The following is a 12234-nucleotide window of genomic DNA, read 5'->3' on the forward strand; positions in this document are numbered from 1 at the left end:
CAGCTCCTAAATGAGCGTTTCTGCAACTGAGTCTTTGAAGATGGCCAACTCAGATGCTATGTCCCCCATCTCCCCTGGGATGCAATTAACTGTTCAGTAACTGCAGGGTTTACCATTTCTGTCCAGCAGTCTTTCCTGCCATCTGATCCAACTCACCACTAGTTGTTCAGCTCTGCTAATCTCTTCAACCTTGTGTCCAATCACTGACCAATGGGCTAAGTACTTTGGTAAAATTTAAACTTGTGCTCTGCTTTAGGTCAGGCCATTCCTACAAATGACCTCTCTTCCAGTACATTATCCAAGATCCCATCCAGAATCGCCTTGCCATCCAGAGCCTTGCTCTCTGTGACTCAGTCACGCAGAGGTGACCCTCTCACGCTCCAGTGCAAATTCCATGACTGCAGCACTCAGCCAGCCAGGGGCTTGTTAGTATCCCCACAAACTCCCCGGTTCCTCTCATTATATGTAAAATCTGGATAAGGATAGAGTCAAGCCCCTCGCAGCGGTTAGGTTCCAGAACCCTTGTATAGAGGTGAGCCCAAATAAAATTAGTTGGTACCACTCCACCTAACACACTACCTTTTAAAAAAAATATTTTTAAACAGATAAAAAAAAAGCTGTTAGCAAGCTTGTCTTCCTGATCTGGCTCCAAGAACAGGTCCTGGTTTCCCTCACAGAGGAAGCTGCAGCATCTCAGATGCAATTCTTTTTTTTTCTTTTAATGAGACTGGTGACGTTTCATTTTACTGGAATTGTTGCTCAATATGATTCATGTTTTCTACAATCACAGTGTTGCTTTGTCAAAGTGAATATAACCTGCACAACACACTATTCGCTGAAGCTTTTCTTCCTCATTTAAGTTATTTCTTGAAAGCATTGTCTGCTGAGATGACATATTGTTGCTGAGCAGGAACTAATCCTATGGACAAACTCAGTGGAATGCTTACATCTTGATAACACATTCATTTGCAAGAGTAAAAAGAGCATTACGTCAGAGCTTTACAGTTATCTGAAATTAATCAACTTCCCTCCAGCTAATAATAATTGAGTTTTCACCCAGGCCATAGTTTAATCAAAGATAAGATATCATATTTAAATGTAAAATAACATATGGGTATGAATGAAAGCATGAAGAAACAAGTTTAGCAGATGTAATGACAAAACCGATTAATTAATTATTTGATCCTCCTTTAGGATTAATTTAAATGTTTAATTGCACTGTCATCCTGCCTGCCATAGTTATACAGTTCTGTTAAAGGCAGCTCTTATAGGGAGAAGGTCAAATGAGGTTACAGCTAGATGACAAAGTGGCATGCAAACTGAAAATTGTTTCATGTACACAAACCTTGACTTCCTACTGTTGAAAAAATTTGATCTGACTTGAGCTATTAAAGATATGCGATATCACGTGCTCTGGATGTTTATCAGATTCTTTATTTTTGTTTGTTTCCTTTTCAGAACGATGTGGCACACTGGCTATGACTACCCGTGAATTAAAATCTGTTAGGCAGTGACCTTACCTTACCTTTTCTACATAGCAAGAAATTGGCTCAGAAGGGGTTGCTTTCTTACAGACTAATGGCCTCGTAGGGCCATCTGTACCACGTCTGGTCATTTTTATTGCTTTTGGCTTTGCTTTGTCCTTTTGGCCCTCCTGCTGAATCTGAATTAAGACAAGAGGTGTCAGTACTGACAGGCTGTTTGGTTGTTGTGCTGCACTGTTTGAAGAATTGATTTGCAGTGCCATCTTTTACCTGACAAGGAGAATAGTGTGAACTCATGGCATCAACTAGTGCTGTTGTACAACACTGTGAGGAGACTTGTGTAGGGAGGCATTAAACTAAAACCACTTGTGTCAGCAAACACAGTGGCCAGCATGGGCATTGTGTTTCTGGACATTGACGCTTAGTGAGATTTGACTGAGTATACATAAAAAATGGAAATATTTTTAGAGTAGAGATGAATGACAATTTAAACTTTTTTTTTTCCTTTTTTTCCTTTTTATTCTCAAAAGGCAACACGGGCAATGGAACAAAAAGAGGGAATATTTTCTATTGTGAATGAAGCTTGATGTGTGAGCTTGATGTGTAAGTGTTTGAATGACCTATTTATAATTCTTATAACTTTTTTTATAGCACATAAACTGCTTTGTATGTGTCCCTATACTGCTAAACGTACACAATGTATGGAATTAATAGGGAACAACAAAGTATACATAATAATTTTGATTTACTCCTCTACACAATCACAACTAATATTCACACAAGCCACTAACATCCAATTTCCCAGATATAAATATCCCATGATGTCACTGGCATTGATCCAAGTCCAAGACTGAGTTATTTTACCATCAATACTTTGGCTTCCACAGGGGTTCCATTTATTTGTATCATCGCTTTAACAATTTATTTTCCATGATCAGTGTATCTTATTTTGTTTCATTAAGTTTGTCTCCCAATAGCAGTGTTTTTCTTTTTTTGAGATGTTCATCCCGCTCAGGTTCTTCACTTGTCTTAGTAGGACAGTCTTGTGCTATTAACAACCCTAACAGGAACTGTCTTGGTGTCTATTCAGGGTGGGGTGTGTTGGCTACGACAGTGATACATTTAATTGCAATTTTCTTGCTTTAAACGGACTTAATAAGTTGCCATTTCTTTTTTTTTTTCCAGCTCTTGCGTCATGACACTCTCAGCTCTACTTCTAGCCATTTCATCTGCATAAGTTCGGTGTGTAGATTAAACATTGTTTATTGTTCCAGGTCATTGAGCTTTCCTTCCTTTAAGTAGTTATCTTGCCTTTCTCTTTAACGATATTTTTTTGTTGCAAGATGGGAATCAAAACCATGATTCTCCTTCATGCTCCTCTTTCTCAGAATGTTAGCTTTCTACTGTGTCTCTTCCTATATAACACCATACAGTCCAACAAAAACAATTGCCCACCTAAATCAGCATTTCCCTCTCATTTTGTCAATATTGTGTCAATATTGAAATTACAACACTGATTTTAAAAAAACCTTTGTATAAAGAATATCTTACACAATTTTATAGTGTTTTATATCACATTTAGATAATGCATACTGTAAATGATGTCAGTTTACCTGTAAATTTACATGTAAATATAAACAGACTCAGGGCCTATAGCTTGACTTTATTTGGAGCACAAACACGATGGTAACCAAATTGTCCAGTCAGTGATTATAATAGCTGCAAAAAAATCTCAGCAGGCTTGCTTGTAGTCTTTCCTTGATAAGCATGGGTTTCTATTCAGAGTGCATATTTATTTCTACCATTTTGTGCCTGCATATGCCCCAAATTTGCAAAAACAACTAATCAATCCTAATTTAATGCATAAATGCATTTTAAAATTGATTTTTTCGTCGCCACCAAATTCAACAAAGATCAAGCCCAGGCACAAACTGTGTCAAACAGACAAATATCTCATTATAAATAATGGGGACAAAACAGGCTGCAACAAACAATGATGAATGAAAAGGAAGGAACTGAGAGGCAGCATCCTTATCTTGTCTTAGTAATAATTCCATAATTCCAGTGCACTTCCATTAGCGAGAGTTTGGGGACATTGAATGATTGTTGTAATTAATGAGAGATGGAGAGACCTGTGGCGAAGACAGAGAGACTAACAATATGTGTGTGAAGAGGCAAAATGGGAAAGGAAGCAAAAAGGGAAAGGGACTGCAGAAAGCCCTTGGCCCCCTGCCTGCAATCTGCAATCTGCTGATGGCGAAGCTCGTGACGAGGAGGTGCACAGCGTCCATTTTTAGCGATGAGGTCATCTTTAATTAACAAAACAAAGAGAGTCAGCTGTGTCACTCCAATCTGTTATCTGCAACCATGCTCAAGGACACCCTTTATCTCCATATAATTCAATCTCTTTGAACGAGGGCTTATCGACGCATTGGGGTGCATTCTTGGTCTCAACCAATGATGGAGCTGTCACATAAACAGGGGAGGGGGATACCACTAGCTCTGATCGCATAAAAAAGGGCGACATGAGGAAAGAGGATAGGTATGTAGAAGTACGAGACATGTGATAATAGATGTAAGCAAAGCCGTGGAGCATCCCTGTGTTATTTATCCCAATAAGCTGGCTGGTTAAGCTAGAAGGAGGAAACTGGAACTAAAATAAGGGCAAAGATCAAATGGCTAATCCATTTCTGAGTCCAACAGTGCCAGCGTGAGGTGACATCATTGCTGTGTAACCCTTAGTCCTGCTGCTGTCTGGTTTCTCTCTCCTCCAGCTTGTGTCTTATTCTTTCCTCGTTGTCTTCTCTTTTTTTGTATCTGCGTCTCTCAGAGAGACTTTCCACATTTTCAGACAATCTCTTCTGTTTTTGTGTGCGCATGTTCCTGTCAGTCCTGTAATTGTTCCAGTCTGCCATGCCCTCTGAGATTTTTTTTTTCATGCCACAAAATCAGGTGTCACACAGCAGTGACGCAACACACAGACTCACAGGTTTTTAATTAGCACCAAGTGTGTCTGCATTTGTGCGAGGGTTGCGGGAAGCACAGTGCTACGCTTATGAACGCGCTCACAAAAAAAGTGTCACATCAGCACAACTGTGATTTAAGGACAAGCGACTGAAATTAGCAGCTGAGAAGATAATGCAGGAATGGTACAAATGTGATGATGGAAACCAAACTGTCTGTGTTTAGCCAAAAAAAGAGGCACTAGTAAGATTTTTCTTTTCCCTTCTTTGTTTGTGCTTCACTTTTTTTTAAAGAACTCCCAGGGAGATCGACAAGAAACATAGCTGAGAAACAAGAACATCATATTGCAAATATGTCACTATTTATTCCCACCCTTTCAAAACACTGTCTTGCATCATTTTGCAAAAAAAAAAAAAAAAAAAAAGTTTAGCAGGCTGAGTTTCGGGCTTTGGTGCCACATAGCTTAAATGAAACCAGGTCAGTTCCTTACCATCCTTATCCTTCTTAACAAATATCATAAAAGTATCACCTTAATTACTTTACCATTACTTCAGGCACAAGTTAAAATGGATGTGCCTTCAGTATAGAGTATACAGTATACTAATTCTCTGTCACTCTATCACTGTGTCAACGTTTGGTTGTATTAAAACTAGACTTTCTAGTGTTTTAATAGTTTATGCAAAATCTCTTACGATCTGTGATTATCTTATTTTTCACATCTGGTTTGACCCATTAGTGCTGTGCTGACGTCTTTGTGAACACTGCCTCTGCATTGGTGTGCCATCTAGAGGCTTGAGCCTGAGTCTGAAGTCAATGATTTAAACACATCCATTCCTGATCGGGAGAGTAAATAATATTTAGAGGGAGGAGGGCTATTCCCTATATTAGTTTACCCTTAGCCATATTATACTGACGGATTTTAATGGCGCTATCACCCCATATTCAGATGGAAGATTAAAACAGAAATAGTGTTTTAACCAAAACAAAAAGTGCCACTAATGTTCAGGGATTTCCTCAAATTTGATTCTGTTTCTAACAGATAATATGAGTAGTTAATTGCTTTCTGTGGCGGTCACCAGAGGTCACAGAGATATCCATTTTAATTTGACTGCCCATCAGGATCATTTTTCATGTTTAGAGGTTGCCCATTAAAACCTTTTTATCTTTGTAACAGATGTTGTGCACAAGGCACACAAGTGTAGAATTCCCTGTTCCAGTCGTTATTAACTCCTCGCTTCACTTGCCTACATGCTATATTTTACAATAAGATAGACATTTTCTAACATAAGTTGCGTATCTGTAAGTTGTGACACAATTCTTTGGAAGCCCCTGAAGGAAAACATGACTCACCGGTTGAGAGTTGACTTTACAAAGATGCTTTAACTGTCAATTTCCTTGAAATATAAATAACTGATAATTCAAAGGCACTCTTTCCACCATCTTGGCTTGTACCCCAGTCTGGCAGGGTGAAAGCGCGCTGCTGTAAAGACAAACGCTGGGCCAGATTTATAACACAAGACAAATCAAGAGCATCACTGCAAAATGAAGCGCTGCACTGTCATTTCTTTTATCTTGTATGTTTTATTTTCATACTCATCAGAAGTGAAAATAATAACTGGAAAATTGTATTAACTGCAGAGCCCTATACTCCACAACAGTATTTTTTGATTCTGATTGGTGCATCACTGTGGATGCATTTTGCATGGCAGCGTCTCTGTCAACACACTGCAGATACACATTCTGGGGACGGGATTCCCCAGTAATCGCTCAGAACTATAAGAATTCTCTTTTGCATGCCAGTATAGTCTGACTGGAATAGGTAGTTGGAGCAAAAACAACACAATATTTCAAATTACTTCTACAGCAATGTGTCACCTCTCAAGTTATTTAAACCACACGTTTCCCAACTTCTACTGTAGCAATATAAACTCTGGGTTCCAGCAATAGTGAAGTTCAAGCTTAAAAGGAACCTTTTTACTAACATTTCCCGTTTTACTATGTGCAAACTGGAGGCTTTTGAGAATAGCACAGAGGTATCTACTATGGACGTGATTGTATTTAAGCCCTTAGGGTTGCTAGTACAGCGTTGTCCACATAAACAACAAGATAAATGCACTAAGGGCTCATCTGCTATCCTTACTACTCATGATTTGTGAGGGACCAGGGTGAAGCCTTAAAAAAAAGTGACAAATTTTCAAAAAGTACTGATAAGTAGGATAAGCTAAGAAAATTGGTTCCTAATGGCTTGTACAGATGTGGTTAGAATGGCTAACGTTATAAAATAAATGCTTCTTGGAGGAAAAGGAGTGAACGGAGACAAATGGCAACAAATGATATATATAAAAAGTGCAAATAAACTCAGTTGTGGGCTGTTTCTCGGGCACGGATGAAAGTTTTAAGGTTGCAGGAAGACATGCTATTGACAGACTTCATACATCGCATTGTATTTTGTTACCTGCTTTTATTTTTAAGGCCTTTTTTGTTTATAACAGTTAGTACAACAGCCCTACCATATGTAAAAATAATATTGTCTTTTCCTGGATTCACGGCCAAATACAGTGCAAGTAGAGCAGGCTAAGAAAAAGAAATTAGGGAGAGGCATAGAAGTGGCATAAGAAACGAGAAGTCAGGGAGCTAACGTGGCTGGTTCTTACGCCACCGACCGTACTGATGGAGGGTTTATAACTGAATAAGGCACTTCCAAAGAACACACTCAAACTTTGACATGAAATTTCCAGTAAACACAGATCCCCTTTACCAATTATGAGGTAACTGAGGTGTAGAATCAATACGCATCACCAGGCAAGACGGAGTCACATCAGAAACATTTATGAATATTAGCTTGGAGGAAGAGAGCTTTCACTGTAAAGATTTTCAAGGACTTTATGATTGCATCTATTCATGCAGGAAGTTGTTAAGGATGAAAAACCTAAGCCAAAAGGGTGGCACATTACGTCATTCAAATCAGCTTATTTAACCCCAGCTTGTGGAAAAAAGCATTTGAAAAATAAAAGCGAGTCTTCCTCTTTAGCGATGACTGGAGCGATGACTGAATTTACTTTTTTCTTCTTCTTTTTTTCCTCCCCAAGTGTTATCCCCACACATTTCAGCTGAGGTGTGTGACTTACTCTGCTGATGTCTAACGGATAAATATGTGAGTGCAGCTTTAATTTGTATCATAAATCATGTAAAAGCAGGTTGCACATGCCGGTTTCCAGTGGATAACATCGGCCCTCTCACAATCAGAGAAGCCAAATCTGTGGACTTATTTATGTCCTGTGACTGACCTGAACAATAGAGGGACACGGTCTTTTCTCCTGTCCTCGTCTAGACAGCAATAACATAGAAACATGGCTTTGTGAATCCAATAAAGACTGTATCCAAGTGTCTGCATCTTCACACTCTTTCTGTCTGCCATCTGTATGAGTGTGCATATGGCTGTGTGTGCTCTGGATGTGTGACTCATACTCAGCATGGCTGAGTGTCTGTTTGAAGCCGTCTATATTTCTTTTATGTCAGACGCCAGCCTGTAGCAGTGTTTCAGCTTTGAATGGATGCAGATGCATCCTCAAGTTCCATTAACCCTCTCAAGACAGGCGTTGCAGATTTGCAACAGTTAAAAGCTAACAACCTGATTACCCCACATACATATTTTATGAGTTTGTTTTACTCAGAAGTACCACTGCAGGTATTCTTTTGTGCATTAGCAAGAAAAATTTAATTTGAGCCTGAGAGGGTTAATGCTGGCTTCGGCTATACCCCATCTCCTGGATGAAGGTACTGCTATTACTACTGATTAAGTAGGATGCGGTCATGCTCATCCCTCTCTACCATACATTGTTATTAGTGTTTTATCTAGCTTTTTGTTTCCAGTAATACTGAGAAACAACTGTTATTTGTATGTTTTATGTTTACATTTCTGAACACCATAGGTGTCCTGTAATTTATCATGGAAGAGCCAAATGCTTCAAAGAGCACTTTTATAATAAACTAGTCCCTTATTCAACATTCAAATATAAAAATACAAAAAGTCACATCTTCCATAATATTCCCTCTTTAACACATGAAAAGTGAATATCACCTCACACTGCTTTATAGTGCCAACTGTCATCCCTGACTTAAGCTTTGGATCAGGATTTTTCCCTAGAATGGTCAAACATGGTTTTACTGTAATTCAGCCGAATAATCCTAGAGTGTACCCACCCTAAGATGTTGGAGAAGCTTGACTACGAGCTCAGTGGTTCATATCGTCACACAGTCTCGGAAAATGTGAACGGGGAAAATGAAGGAGAAACACTTGTATCCAAAAAACCACCAAGATGCCCTCAAGCAAAAGGTTTATCCCCCAAACTGCTGCTTGGCCAACGAAAGCTGGCCTTAGTGGCAGCTGCCATAAGGAAATCTGTCAATGTGCATTTGTCTGTGAAAGGCAGGAGGAGCTGAGAAAAAAATATAGCACTGAGGAATGGCTCGGCTTTAAAACATATTGCACTTTTTATACACAAGGTGAGTATTGTATAGTGCTCAGCTGGACGTTTTTTTAATTTCAGCTTTTGGTTTCACAATTTGTTTCCCAGTAAATGCTTCTGAAATTCTTCTTAAATAAATAAAGTCCAATAACTTCAAAATACATAAGTGTGAGAAAACGGCAGTTCTTGAAAAACATGCTCCTTTATTTGTTGAGCTCAGAGAACTGGATCTCTTGATTTTAAGAGGCAGCCTTTACAGTTAGGTCCATAACTATTTGCACAATGAAACCAATTTTGTAATTTTGCCTCTGTACACCATCACAGTGGGTTTTAAATCAAGGTGTGATTGAAGTGCTGGATTTTAGCTTTAATTTAAGGGAATTGACAAATGTATTGCTTTAACTGTTTAGGAAGTTCAGCTATACAGTCTGTCAAATTTAGAGGCTCCACGTGTAATTGGCCTAACATCGTTTTAAATAAATCATTTTCAGTCAGTAACAGCAGGCAGTCTTGAACCCCTGGAAATCATCAAACGCTGCATCTCCTGTTTTGAGAAGATTCTAGAGATTTTCCACTGCAAAACTTGCTCTATTGGGTTGAGATCAGTTGACTGACTTAAGCAATGAAGAATATCACCAAACTTTGCATGGAGAAACTCTTGGCCTGCTTTAGCAGTACGCTTTGGGACGCTATCCATTTGCGCCATCTGATCAGTTTTGCAGAACGGGGCTGAATCTGAGCAGAGATTATTTCTCTCTACACTTCGCAATTCATCCTGCTACTTCTATCAGCAATCACGTCATTATTAAAAACCAGTGGCTTGGTTCCACCGTCTGCTATATATGCCCATGCCATAACAGCGCCTGCATCATGTTTGACAGATAATGTGATATGCTTCAGCTAATGAGCTGTTTCTATTTATTCTCCATACTTTTCTTTCCCGTCATTTTGTAACAAGTTAATCTTGATTTCATGTGTCCAAAGATTGTTTTAACATTTTTTAAATATACACTTTTTTCCTCCCTGAACTTGGCAGGCTCAGTTAGAAAAGTCAAATCTGGTCTTTCTGCTTTTGAGTATAATCTGTGAATTGTACATTGTCGTAAACCCTCTGTATTTATTTCATTTCTCGATTGCAGACTTTGACATTGATGTCTTCTTGAGGGTTTTCTTGACTTTGCTAAAGTTGTGAAGATGTTTTTCTTAACCAAGGAAAGAATTATGCAATGATCCAATAGCTGTCTGCTGTGGTGATGCTGCAGAGCCAGCCAGCACATTGGATGTACTAGGCTGTTGATTTGGCCACTCCTAAAGTTCTCTGACAGGTTTTTTTCAGCCTAATGATGGTCTCCTTCACTTGGATTGACACGTCTTTATTAAGAGTTGTAGTGAAAAGCTACCAAATGCAAACTGAATGCTTGGAAATGACTCCATATCATTCATTTGCTTTTTTATGTAATAAAAAGAGAATGAGTCTCATTTGGCTGCTTTTTAATCATTTTCCAATAGTACATTCAATGTAAGTCCTAAAAAGTTGATGGGATACTTTTGTTAAACCCTGATCACACCACTGATTTATTTTAAATCCACTGTTTTGGTATACAAAGGCAAAAGTGGGTCATTAGAAGTGTCATATATATTAAGTAAACATATGGAGCATGTAAGTGCACTGCTTGTCACCAAACTCCTATTTTAACCCTTTAAGACATACCATAGAACCGAGCCATTTTTTGGAGCATTTCAAGTTGCTATACATAAATACAACCATTATAGCCCAAATTTTAATAATATGTCTGCATTAAGTGCATAGTAATTACATAAATTGCAAAAAAGTGCAATAAACTACAAAAAAATTGAAAATCGTTTTTGTTTTTTTAACATATATTTCTAGTTAGAGAAATTTAAGAGGCTTATCCCTCAAAACTGTAAATACAAAAAAGTTGCACAAACTAGTTTCCCACCACGGGAAATTTATTTTGAGTGTCTTCATAGTTTTATTTTTGAGATACACCAATTTTCATATACTGCAGGAAAAACGAAAAAAATATATTACAGTGCAAATTTGCAAAATAACAGCATATGCATCAAAATAAACTATTTCCAGCAGTGCAATATGAGTCCTCAGCATCCCAGAAACGACACAGAAAGTCATAAAGTCAAACATAACTTTTAAAAATACAAGTATAGGCTCATAAGGCCACGATGGTAAAAAAGACTACATTTCCGCAAAATGACGTCACTTCCGGTTTCGGGCAGGTCATGCAGGACATGCGATAGTTCACGCTGATGGACGTAGGAAGTGTTACAAACAGCTGATCGGATCGGTAAAGCGTGTTTCTGGAATATTATGTTTTTGTTGCTGCAAGTGCTTTTTATGCAGTTTTTGCAAAGCTATATGTGGAAGGAAACTGTGACCGAGGACAAGCTGATGGCATAAGATGTAAGTACAACTCCTCCGGTTTCATATGCAAAAAAAAATTATTGCGCTAGCTTACGTGGTTGCAGAGCTACCGGGATTTAAAAATAGTTACGCAAAATGGAGCGTGTCCGCTCTGACCGGCTTTAAAGGGTTAAAGAAAGTTCAGAAAGAAAAAAACACAGAATAAAGTTAAAAAGACAAAAGATGAAGACAATGATTTCAATCTGCATTGTTCTCTGTTATAACATGAATTAGAGTGGTGACTGGCACATAGCAAAGTGAGTCACCCACACCATCTGCCCCTCCGTACCTCACCTCTGCCAGCATGGCTCTGTCTAGCTATCTGTGCCCTCTCTTTCTCTGGTGCCCACGCTTCATTAGCTCCTCCCCTGGATGATGGATGGCCTGTCCGTGCATCCCAGTGTCTAAAGCCAGACCATCTCATTTCTCCAATATTATTAAATCTTGCCCTTTTCCCTGACTCACCCCACCTCCCGTCACTACCATGACCATTCCCCTATCCCCACAGTGCAGCGGTCAGTACCATTTACGTCCCTGATAAATTGTCCTACGTCATCTTCTCCCATCCTCAGTCTGAACTCCCACGCCTGTTCTGTATCCAGACAAAAGCTTTAAACTCATTCACTGCAAATGTAAGTTTAATTCTTCTTATTTGAGTCTTCTAATCAACTCATTAAACATCTTTATTCTTGTATCTGTCAGTGAAATCTCTCATCTTCCTTTCCGACATCGCTTCATCACCAATCTGAAAAAAAGGAGTCTCTCACTCCAGCTTGACCTAAAGCTCATCAGTGTTCCAGCAGTACATCACCTGATGTGGGTAATTGCTTTTCCTGCAAGCCCAATCCCATCTCAGATCTCCTAACATAAAGGTTAG

The 12234-nt window shown here is 38.8% G+C and overlaps 1 protein-coding gene across 1 annotated transcript in view; it reads right to left on the bottom strand.

Annotated features, from left to right (window-relative positions):
• The window catches only part of astn2 (astrotactin 2), a 306591-nt gene that overhangs the window by 37752 nt on the left and 256605 nt on the right, over nucleotides 1-12234 (bottom strand). The window lies entirely within an intron of this gene.

The sequence above is a fragment of the Rhamphochromis longiceps genome, linkage group LG7 (assembly GCF_057381845.1).
Source record: "Rhamphochromis longiceps isolate RC_006_pf linkage group LG7, R_longiceps_female_GT1.1, whole genome shotgun sequence".
Lineage (NCBI taxonomy): Eukaryota > Metazoa > Chordata > Actinopteri > Cichliformes > Cichlidae > Rhamphochromis > Rhamphochromis longiceps.